The sequence below is a fragment of the Acinonyx jubatus genome, chromosome B1 (assembly GCF_027475565.1).
Source record: "Acinonyx jubatus isolate Ajub_Pintada_27869175 chromosome B1, VMU_Ajub_asm_v1.0, whole genome shotgun sequence".
NCBI lineage: Eukaryota > Metazoa > Chordata > Mammalia > Carnivora > Felidae > Acinonyx > Acinonyx jubatus.
This window is the reverse complement of record NC_069382.1, coordinates 62195928-62208325: the sequence shown is the minus strand read 5'-3', so window position 1 is coordinate 62208325 and position 12398 is coordinate 62195928. Positions and strand designations below refer to the sequence as shown.

Genomic DNA, 12398 nt, shown 5'->3' with positions numbered 1-12398 from the left:
AGAGAAATGGGCTGAAGGTGCACTTGAACAAATCATAGCTGAGAACTTCCCTGAACTGGGGAAGGAAAAAGGCATTGAAATCCAAGAGGCACAGAGAACTCCCTTCAGACGTAACTTGAATCGATCTTCTGTAGGACATATCATAGTGAAACCGGCAAAATACAAGGATATAGAGACAATTCTGAAAGCAGCTAGGGATAAACAGGCCCTAACTTACAAAGGTAGACACATAAGGGTAGTAGCAGACCTATATACTAAACTTGGCAGGCCAAAAAGGAATGGCAGGAAATCTTCAATGTGATGAACAGAGAAAATATGCAGCTGAGAATCCTTTATCCAGCAAGTCTGTCATTCAGAATAGGAGAAATAAAGGTCTTCCCAAACAAACAAAAAATGAGGGAATTCATCACCACTAAACCAGCCCTACAAGAGATCCTAAGGGCAATCCTGTGAGACAAAGTACCAGAGACATCGCTACAAGCATGAAACCTACAGACATCACAATGACTCTAAACCCATATCTTTCTATAATAACGCTGAATGTAAAAGGACTAAATGCTCCAACCCAAAGACACAGGGTATCAGAATGGATAAAAAAAAAAACAAGACCCATCTATTAGCTGTCTACAAGAGACTCATTTTAGATCTGAGGGCATCTTCAGATTGAAAGTGAGGAGATGGAGAACTATCTATCATGCTACTGGAAGTGAAAAGAAAGCTGGAGTAGCCATACTTATATCAGACAAACTAGACTTTAAATTAAAGGCTGTAACAAGAGATGAAGAAGGGCATTATATAATAATTACAGGGTCTATCCATCAGGAAGAGCTAACAATTATAAATGTCTATGTGCCGAATACAGGAGCCCCCAAATATATAAAACAGTTAATCACAAACATAAGCAACCTTATTGATAAGAATGTGGTCATTGCAGGGGACTTTAATACCCCACTTACAACAATGGATAGATCATGTAGACACAGGATCAATAAAGAATCAAGGGCCCTGAATGATACATTGGATCAGATGGACTTGACAGATATATTTAGAACTCTGCATCTCAAAACAACAGAATATACTTTCTTCTCAAGTGCACATGGAACATTCTCCAAGATAGATCACATACTAGGTCACAAAACAGCCCTTCATAAGTATAAAAGAATTGAGATCATACCATGCACACTTTCAGACCACAATGCTATGAAACTTGAAATACATCACAGGAAAACGTCTGGAAACCCTCCAAAAGCATGGAGGTTAAAGAACACCCTATTAAAGAATGAATGGGTCAACCAGGCAATTACAGAAGAATTTAAAAAATATATGGAAACAAACGAAAATGAAAATACAACAATTCAAACACTTTGGGATGCAGCAAAGGCAGTCCTGAGAGGAAAATACACTGCAATCCAGGCCTATCTCAAGAAACAAGAAAATCCCAAATACAAAATCTAACAGCACACCTAAAGGAAATAGAAGCAGAACAGCAAAGACAGCCTAAATCCAGCAGAAGAAGGGAAATAATAAAGATCAGAGCAGAAATAAACAATATAGAATCTAAAAAAACTGTAGAGCAGATCAACGAAACCAAGAGTTGGTTTTTTGAAAAAAGAAACAAAATTGACAGACCTCTAGCCAGGCTTCTCAAAAAAGAAAAGGGAGATGACCCAAATAGATCAAATCATGAATGAAAGTAGAATTATTACAACCAATCCCTCAGAAATACAAGCAATTATCGGGCAATACTATGAAAGATTATATGCCAACAAACTGGACAACCTGGAAGAAATGGACAAATTCCTAAGCACCCACACACTTCCAAAACTCAAACAGGAAGAAATAGAAAATGTGAACAGACCCATAAGCAGCAAAGAAATTGACTCAGTTATCAAATATCTCCCAACAAATAAGAGTCCAGGACCAGATGGCTTCCCTGGGGACTTCTACCAGACATTTAAAGCAGAGGTAATACCTATCCTTCTCAAGCTGTTCCAAAAAAATAGAAAGGGAAGGAAAACTTCCAGACTCAGTCTATGAAGCCAAACTACTTTGATTCCTAAACCAGAGACCCAGCAAAAAAAAAGAGAACTACAGGCCAATATCCCTGATGAATATGGATGCAAAAATTCTCAACAAGATACTAGCAAATCAAATTCAACAGCATATAAAAAGAATTATTCACCATGATCAAGTAGGATTCATTCCTGGGCTGTAGGGCTGGTTCAACATTCGCAAATCAATCATTGTGATATATCATAGTAATAAAAGAAAAGAAAAGAACCATATGGTCCTGTCAATGGATGCAGAAAAAGCATTTGACAAAATTCAGCATCCTTTCCTAATAAAAACCCTCGAGAAAGTCGGGATAGAAGGAACATACTTAAACATCATAAAAGCCATTTATGAAAAGCCCACAGCTAATATCATCCTCAATGGGGAAAAACTGAGAGCTTTTTCCCTGAGATCAGGAACACAACAGGGATGCTCACTCTCACCGCTGTTGTTTAACATCGTGTTGGAAGTGCTAGCATCAGCAATCAGACAACGAAGGGAAATCAAAGGCATCAAAATTGGCAAAGATGAAGTCAAGCTTTCACTTTTGGTAGATGACATGATATTATATGTGGAAAACCCGATAGACTCCACCAAGAGTCTTCTAGAACTGATACATGAATTCAGCAAAGTCACAGGATACAAAATCAATGTACAGAAATCAGTTGCATTCTTATACACTAATAATGAAGCAACAGAAAGACAAATAAAGAAACTGATCCCATTCACAGTTGCACCAAGAAGCATAAAATACCTAGGAATAAACCTAACCAAAGATGTAAAAGATCTGTATGATGAAAACCACAGAAAGATTATGAAGGAAATTGAAGAAGATACAAAGAAATGGAAAAACATTCCATGCTTATGGATTGGAAGAATAAATATTGTTAAAATATCAATACTACCCAAAGCAATCTACACATTCAATGCAATCCCAATCAAAATTGCACCAGCATTCTTCTCAAAGCTAGAACAAGCAATCCTAAAATTCATATGGAACCACAAAAGACCCTGAATAGCCAAAGTAATATTGAAAATGACCAAAGCAGGAGGCATCACAAACCTAGACTTTAGCCTCTACTACAAAGCTGTAAACATCAAGACAGCATGGTAGTGGCACAAAAACAGACACACAGACCAGTGAAATAGCATAGAAACTCCAGAATTAGACCCACAAACATATGGCCAACTAATCTTTGACAAAGCAGGAAAGAATACCCAATGGAAAAAAGTCTCTTTAACAAATGGTACTGGGAGAACTGGATAGCAACATGCAGAAGAATGAAACTAGACCACTTTCTTACACCATTCACAAAAATAAACTCAAAATGGATAAAGGACCTGAATGTGAGACAGGAAACCATCAAACCCTTAGAGGAGAAAGCAGGAAAAAACCTCTCTGACTTCAGCCGCAGCAATTTCTTACTTGACACATCCTCAAAAGCAAGGGAATTAAAAGCAAAAATGAACTATTGGGACCTCATGAAGATAAAAAGCTTCTGCACTTCCAAGGAAACAATCAACAAAACTAAAAGGAAACCAATGGAATGCGAAAAGATATTTGCAAATGATATGTCGGACAAAGGGCTAGTATCCAAAATCTAAAAAGAACTCACCAAACTCCACACCCAGAAAACAAATAATCCAAGGAATAAATGGGCAGAAGACATGAATAGACACTTCTTTAAAGAAGACATCCAGATAGCCAACAGGCACATGAAAAGATGCTCAACGTCGCTCCTCATCAGGGAAATACAAATCAAAACCACACTCAGATATCACCTCACACCACTCAGAGTGGCTACAGTGTACAAATCAGGAGACTATAGATGCTGGCGAGGATGTGGAGAAATGGGAACCCTGTTGCACTGTTGGTGGGAATGCAAACTGCTGCAGCCGCTCTGGAAAATAGTGTGGAGGTTTCTCAAAAAATTAAAAATAGATCTATCCTATGACCCAGCAATAACACTGCTAGGAATTTACGCAAGGGATACAGGAGTACTGATGCATAGGGGCACTTGTACCCCAATGTTTATAGCAGAACTTTCAACAATAGCCAAATTATGGGAAGAGCCTAAATGTCCATCAACTAATGAATGGATAAAGAAGCTGTGGTTTATATGTACAATGGGATACTACTTGGCAATGAGAAAGAATGAAATATGGCCTTTTGTAGCAACATGGATGGAACTGAAGAGTGTTATGCTAAGTGAAATAAGTCATACAGAGAAAGACAGATACCATATGTTTTCACTCTTATGTGGATCCTGAGAAACTTAACAGAAGACAATGGGGGGGGGAAGGGGGAAAAAGGTTAGAGAGGGAGGGAGGCAAACCATAAGCAACTCTTAAAAACTGAGAATAAACTGAGGGTTGATGGGGGGAGGGAGGGGAAAGTGGGTGTTGGGCATTGAGGAGGGCACCTGTTGGGATGAGCACTGGGTGTTGTATGGAAACCAATTTGACAATAAATTTCATATTAAATAAATAAATAAATAAATAAACAAATTTTAAAAATGAATTCATAAAAAAAATCATAAAGACTAAAATGAAAAAAAAAAGTCAATTGGTGTTAAGTAAGGGATATTTATCCTAGATAATCTGGATGGACCAGAGTCAACCAGTTTCAAAGGAATTTCAATTCAGCAGGACTGAAATTTCCCTGAGGATTAAATTCCACCTGTGGATTGGCACTTCAGCCTGCCCAAAGATCTTCCAGCCTTTTTGCTCTGTTAAAATAAGGAGATGTAGTTAAACAAAACTTTTCAAACTTCCAAGTGATAGCTAACTATGCACAGCACTTCAGGAGCAACTTCCATTGTTTAATTTTGATTAACAAAAAGAGTAATTCACATTGTCAGAGGTCAAAAATATACTAATCTTAGCTTTCTTTGATATCTCATAAAGACTACATATTTAGGTCATAGGGAGGTATGATGATAGTCAGGATTCTTGAAATATTTTTCCTAAATTTAAAAACTAAAATTTAAAAATACTAAATAAATCAAGATGCACTTATACAAATCATAAAAGACAATCAGTGCAACCTTATAAAATGTGGGTAGACATATTTACTTTCCAACCCAATACATTTAAGGAGCACTGAAGTACTTAAAGTTCTGTCTTGCTCCTTCACATATTCCCAGATACCACACCTTAGAGCCAATTGCCATGAAGTAGTATAATAATTTAGATTATGTTAAAGAATCTTAGCAAAGGAGAGTTACAGATACTACCGGTAATAACTTAGAAGTACAAACATCTGTAATCTTTTAGGTGGAAATTTTTGCTTTATGTTCAATTGAATATACATTCTGTGCATTTTGATAACATAAGAGGACATAATGTTCTATATTCTGAATGAGCACACAAATATATGACCTAATATTCAGCATGCTGAATATATCCTGTCACTCCCTTCTGACCTGCCAAGTTTCTGTGGAGAGATCTTCTGCGAACCTGATCTATCTTCCATTGTAGGTTAAGGACTTCTCCCCCTTGCTGTCTTCAGGGTTCTTTCCTTGTCTGTAATATTTTGTGAACTTAACTATGATAGGTCTTGATGAAGGCCAGCTTTTGTTGCATTTAGTGGGAGTTCTATGTGCTTCTTGGATTTCAATGTCTGTTTCCTTCTCTAGGTTATGCAAATTTTCAGTTATAATTTACGCTAATAAACCTTCTTCCCCTTTTTCATCTTGGGCACCTATGATATAAATGTTATTACACTTTAAGAAGTCGCTGAGTTCCCTAAGTCTACATTTGTGATTTAACACCTTTCTTTTCTTCTTTTCAGCTTCATTATTTTCCATAATTTTTATCTTCTATATCACTGATTTGTTCTTCTGATTCACCCATCTTCATTGTTATCATATCCATTTGACTTTGAATCTCAGTTACAACATTTCTAATTTCAGCCTGACTAGTTTTTAGTTCTTTTCTCTCTGCAGTAAGGGATTCCCTAGTGTTTTCTATGCTTTTTTTTCAAGCCCAGCTGGTATCTTTATAATTGTTCTTTTAAATTCTAGTTAGACATCTTTCTTATATCTGCATTGATTAAATCCCTGGCCATTGTTTCTTCCTGTTTTCTTTTGGGGTCAGTTGCTCCATCTTGTCATATTGTCAAGGTCAAAAAAAAAAAAAAAAAAAAAAGGAAGCTAGATCCTAGGTGTGTTTTGGTCTGTTTCTTAAAAACAGCTGATGCAACCAAAAAAAAATTAAGTATAAATAAGTAAAAATAAAAATAACTTTAAAATTTGCTTTTTTTCCTGTAACCCAAGGAAAACAAAACAAAACAAAACAAAACAAAACAAAACAAAACAAAAAACAAAACAAAACGAAGCTAGGTCCTATTTCCCCTAGAGCTGAAGCTTTGCAGCACTCTCTGAGCAGTTAACTTTATACGAGAGAGGGGGTTCATGCTGGTCTTCTGGGGGTGGGGCATGCTGTGCTGATTCTCAGGCTGACTTGTCCTAGTGGAGACACACCTACAGGGCGCAGGGGGCGGGGTTTGTTGTAAGCGGTTCTGGCCTCCACTTGGTGGCGCTTTCTTGCTCACTGAAGTTGGTCAGTGCTGATGGGCAGGGTGAAAATGGCAACACCCCACTCTCCATCCTCAGAGTGGGGAGCTTGCATCTGCCCCTCTTCAGGAAGCTCTCATAGAAAAGCAAACAATCACCTCTTCTCCAAGCAGGGGAAATGTTTCTCCCCTGCCAACCCAGGAGATTCTCAGACCACACTGCCTGCTCCCAGGTCTCCATCCTACTTCCCCACCAGAGTACCGCTAAAGCCCACCATGTATGACACTGGTGATGGTACAGACTTCTGAAACTTCAGCCTCTGCACTCAGCTGTTTATAAAAACTTGCAGTAGTCAGCCCCTCTCCTTTTCCCATACTATGGTTTTGGGGAAGAGTTTTTCTTGTGAAAGTCCCTGCACACACTTTCACTCTTTCTCTCCCTCTCCTTCTTTCTCTCTTGCTCCCTCTCTCTGATCAGAATTCCCTTCCCAGGGAAAGAGAGCTCTTCTCTCCCCCAAATTAACCCTCCACAGCTCCCACCTTCCACAATGTGGCAGTTTTTTCATCTCTAGTTGTGTATTTTGCTCTCTCAGTCCTTAAGTCAATTTCTTGGGTGTTCAAAATGATTTGATATTTATCTAGCTGTGTTCAAGGGAGGAAGCAAGTCTAGGGTCTCCCTACTCCTCCACCATCTTAACTCTTCCCTCTTAATTTGCTATATAAATTCACCATGAACATTGAATAGTTAGGTTCCTGCAAGCCCCTAGTCACAGCATTTTCATCAACTAATCAATACATGACATTGTTTTCTATGCTTTTCTGTTTTAAACACACTTTATTTATTATATATTGTTGATTCAGTAATACTGAAATCGCAGCCAACAGCACTATTAACTCATGCCTAAAGGAAGCTTATCTAATATGCATATATTCTCCTTAAGGCACATCCCAGCCTTCTTGAGCTCAGGAACACTAGACAGCACTCCAGCACTATGCTTGGGGGGCCATTTAGAATGGAGAAACCATCCACAAAAAGTATAAGAATGTGGAAAATGTGGCACTAAACAGGGCATGAAAAGTACCTTTGTTTACAGTATGAAAGCTAAAATGAGAGGGTAGAGCCTTGTCTTGTCCCACCTCAACTGGAAACATGCACACGTGCTGCAGGTTTCTTGCCACTCTGAACATGTCTTCAAAGGACCACAAAAGTTCATTTTAGCAGGTAAATGAATTCACAAATGTGGAATCCACAAATAATGAAAATTGACTATTGCTTAATCAATGTCTATCTTCTTTCATTAAATTATAAGACTAATAAAAACAGTGAATTACTTCTTTTGTATCCTTAATGTTTAGCACAGAGTCACACATATAGTAGGTTTTCAATAAAAATTTGTTAAACAAATGAATTATAAAAATACCCTGGAATAATTCCTATGGTAGAGAGCCTGGAACACTTAAATAGTGTTATCAATTGCTTCCTTTATTTATAAAAAAGTATCAAATTTATTTGTAGCTGGTTTCAGTTTTAAATTAGAGCTGTTGGGCAGTTTTTGTAACAAAATTCTTTATCAGAGGTAGGGAAAACAGTAATAAGCTGTTAAATCCTGACAGCAAATAAAATTGGGGGGTCATCCATTTATAAAAGCTACACTTAATAGTATAAAGTTTCAGTTATACTACTTAATTGAATAAAATCTTACAGCTCCCCTAATTGTAACATATTCTCATTTTAACATAATTTACATTTTTCACCAAATTACTACTATTCCTGATGATTTTTTTTCAAATTTTAATACTTTACCACTTATTCAGTATAACTCAGCTGTTACTCTTTAAGAGTTCCTTAAAATGAATTTGAAATTTAAATTTTTGCTTTGAACCTGCTTGATCAAAGAATACAGAACATCACTACCATGAGAGATGAAACAAAGAATGGAATAAAAAACAAAAGTGATATCTATATAGTCAGCAAATTAGCTGACAAGACATTTTAACTATGTCACATTTCTGCTCAGCACAAATAAGAATAAGCTGGCTCTGAGGGACCACAATATGTAACATTTTTACTGCAAGTTTTAAGTCATAGCATTAGTCTTCTCCAACAAGTCATTTCTAAGAAAATGTCAGTGTTCATAACTACCAAAACTGTTATATCCAGTAGATGGTTTTCTACATTTTAAGGTAAAGGAATTCTTTATAAAATTTGGCTTAAAAAATAATGTCAATAATTACTAATACTTCAAAGGCTAACATCAGAAAACCACAGAAAATAGAACTACTCACTCATAATGTTATTTAGTTTTGAAAAAGCCAGAAATAACTCTATTTCAACCAATTAGCGATAATGGTAAAAGGTGTGATGAATCTACCATATCTCTTTTAAGCCAAAGCACATTTTCACCTCAAAGAGGACAGTTCTTTTTCATTCTCAATTTCCTTCATCCAGAACAGGATCCTCTTTTAAACCATTATTTGAATAGAATCCATATTCTAAAGTCATTTTTCTCCATATGATGTTTTCATTTCAGTACATAAACTACAAAACAGCAAATGACTAAGTCAATTATAAAGAATTTGTAGTATAAAAATTGCTAATTTACAATGACTGTCAACAAACCCAACCAATTTCTACTCCCAAACCTACAACTTCATTTACTAAATAATACTTTCATAAAGTATTATGGCGGGGTGGGGTGTGGGGGAGCCTGGGTGGCCCAGTTGGTTAAGCATCTGACTCTTGATTGGACTCTTGATTCAGCTCAGGTCCTGATCTCACAGTTGGTGTGTTTAAACCCAATGGAGCCTGCTTCGACTTCTCTCTCCCTCGCTCTCTGCCCCTCCCCCACTCATATTTTTTTTTCTCTCTCTCTCTCAAAATAAATAAACCTATCAAAAAAATTCAAACAGAAAGAAAGAAAGAAAAGAAAGATCTTAGTGGGTCCCTTCCAGAGCTTCATAATATGCCAAATGATTTCATTCTAGCTGGAGAGCCTGTCTATTTCTTCAACTCTGTGTTGGTTGTGTAGCTTTTGCAATATTTATTTCTTCCTTTGCTCTTTTTCTCTGGCCTTTGTCTTCTGGGCCAGTTTCCAAGACAGCTCACACTCACTAGGCACAGAGGGGAAGGGGCCCACAGAACTGCTGTAAGGAAGCCATGTGGGACTTTCACAGTCCATTCCATAACATACTGAGGAAACCTTTCCACCAAATATCTCTGTAGCAATATTAGGAAAATTTAGACTTGAATAGGCTCTAATTTGCCCTAGGATTATTAGTCAGCCAATCATAATTTCAGATGATGCTTGGCTGTTTGTCTTCTTCCTTCCTAAAGGAAATGGGGGCTAGATCTCTGGCCCAGACCTGTGTGGTGCCTGTAGCTGCCGCTGGTGGCACTTACCACCATCAGCACCTCCTCCTTTGTGTTTTCCTCCCTTGCTCACTTTTAATTTCTTACTTCAAGGGGCCATGGACCCAGAAGAACCACGTTCACCACTGACTCTGGGCCTTGACAAGCACGGGCTCCTCAGCCCGTCCTAGCCCTTCAGGACTGGCACAACAGAGGGTCCCCAGGAAGCCAGGGCTGCCCCGCCACACCTTGCACAACCTGCAGGTGGCTGCCTCCATGGGGCATTGGGCAAAACTGCTGCAGTGGCCATGACCACCCCTATGTGGCTCCTGGGACCAGGTGCTGGGACTCCCACTCCCAACTCACTGAGCCACTTTTTTTTTGTCCCAGCTACTGCAGTCAGGGAGACATTTAGTAATGGGAGACTAAAATTTCTTCTGTTGGCTTTCTTTAAATTCTAAAATAAAAAGTTCCTTCAAAAATTTGTCAAAAAAATACTGACTCTAACAAAACAAAACAAAACAAAGCAAAACAAAAAACAAAACAAAACAAAACACCAACCTAACAAACAAAGCTGCCACTTTCAGGGAAGATTCTAAAGCCCAGACTGGACAGTCCCAGAAAACACCCTGTGTCATGAACTTCAGTAGGACTGATTTCACTTTGGGCCATAAATATTAACTAAGCATTAAATTAACTGTGATTTATATGAACCAGGTATTCATTAAGTTACATTAGGAAGCAGAGCTGTTGGCATATTCTCCCTTAATGAATTTCCTTGCTGGAAGCAAGGGGCAATTCAAATTCTTTTCAGAAGCCTTGGAACTATATCAAAAAGTAGGTGTTTAAAAATATGTGTGTGTTGTTCATGATGGTGGTGATGTTTCTTACGGTGAAAAACATTTTTCAAATGTAATAGCTGATCCTTTCAAACTCCCTTAGCACCTCAGTTTACTCACCCTGAAAGTGCACTGGCTATCAGACCCAAACAGCAGCCCCAAGACGCAGCGTCACTATGAAATCACTCTTTCTTGTCCTCAGAGGCCAGTGGGTTTTCTCGATATTGTTCTGCCAAAAACATTTTGATAGTACCATCAAGCATTTGCTATAGAAAGTTCTCCTTATAGAAACCAAACTCAAACCCCAAAGTCCTGCATTTGTCTCCCTAGCCTGCCCACTTCTCCCTAGGTATGTCATTCCCATAGTGTTGTACACAATAATACGCTTGTTTTAAATAAACAATACGAAAAGATACATTGCTTCTACATAAGTGTATTGGGTAAAATGCAAAGCAGAAAGACAAAATATTTGTTGCTAGGTTTGATTCTTGGCTGTCATTTATCTAGACACTCTTATTTCATTATGAAATTTTAAAAATAATTACCAGAACATTTGTATAATTATTACTCTTTCTTCTTTTCTGCCCCCATAATTGGCAGTTTCCGGCTTCTCTACTTTGTATTACCAAAATCTCTCCTCATCTGTACCCACTCTCCATGAATACTAGCGATAGTCTACTTCAGACCTCAACCAGTGGTCTCAACTCTGAACACAAGGAGATTTTAAATGTCATGCAAATTGTCTCCCCCTCCTACAAAAAGAAACTTACACTTTTAGTGTCTAATGTTTGAGAAAACCTATAATGGCAAAAGCTACTATTGATTTATTATTAACATATTTAAATGATTTCTTTTATTTTTTATTTTTTTAATTTTTTTTTCAACGTTTATTTATTTTTTGGGGGACAGAGAGAGACAGAGCATGAACGGGGGAGGGGCAGAGAGAGAGGGAGACACAGAATCGGAAACAGGCTCCAGGCTCTGAGCCATCAGCCCAGGCTCTGAGCCATCAGCCCAGAGCCTGACGCGGGGCTCGAATTCACGGACCACAAGATCGTGACCTGGCTGAAGTCCGACGCTTAACCGACTGCGTCACCCAGGCGCCCCTGAATGATTTCTACTTTATTAATCATAATAATATCAAAATGCATTTCCCAAATATGTGTATGTGGTGTGGTTTCTGCTTGCCTAGCACCTCTCTCTTATTTAGGAAAGAGACAGCCCTTTTTAATTCTGGTTGTGTTTTCTTAACCACAATAATTGGCCTTGGGTCTTGGAGCAATCACATTACGCATGTTTGCAAACACCATTCCTTATGTTAGAGATTGGTCCAGGGTTTTAGCAAATGGCTCAAATTGGGACAGAGCTCCTTCATGTGACTGGGGAGAAGAGCCCTTTTGTGCTTAATGGTACAGCCATGAGGGTGTGAGCTTAAAAGCTGGAAGTAGCTGTCTCCTTCACAACATTGTGCAGTTGGAATGGAGACAACTCATAAAGAATGGTAGAAAGAAAAGATAAAAAATGAAAAAAAAATCTGCTTTTTGCATAAGCAAGATTAAGTGGAGTTTCTGTTATTTTAAACCTCCCACCCCTGGAATATAACACCAAGAAAGCAGGGTCTGAGCAAACCAAGTGATATTTA

At 38.0% G+C, this 12398-nt stretch overlaps 1 long non-coding RNA gene across 1 annotated transcript in view; it reads right to left on the bottom strand.

Annotated features, from left to right (window-relative positions):
- The window catches only part of LOC128314431 (uncharacterized), a 50011-nt gene extending 39027 nt beyond the window's left edge, over positions 1–10984 (bottom strand). The window contains exon 1 of the long non-coding RNA XR_008296052.1: positions 10877–10984. This is a non-coding gene — a long non-coding RNA (uncharacterized LOC128314431). The remainder of the gene's footprint in view (positions 1–10876) is intronic.
- Between the last annotated feature and the right edge of the window lie 1414 nt (positions 10985–12398).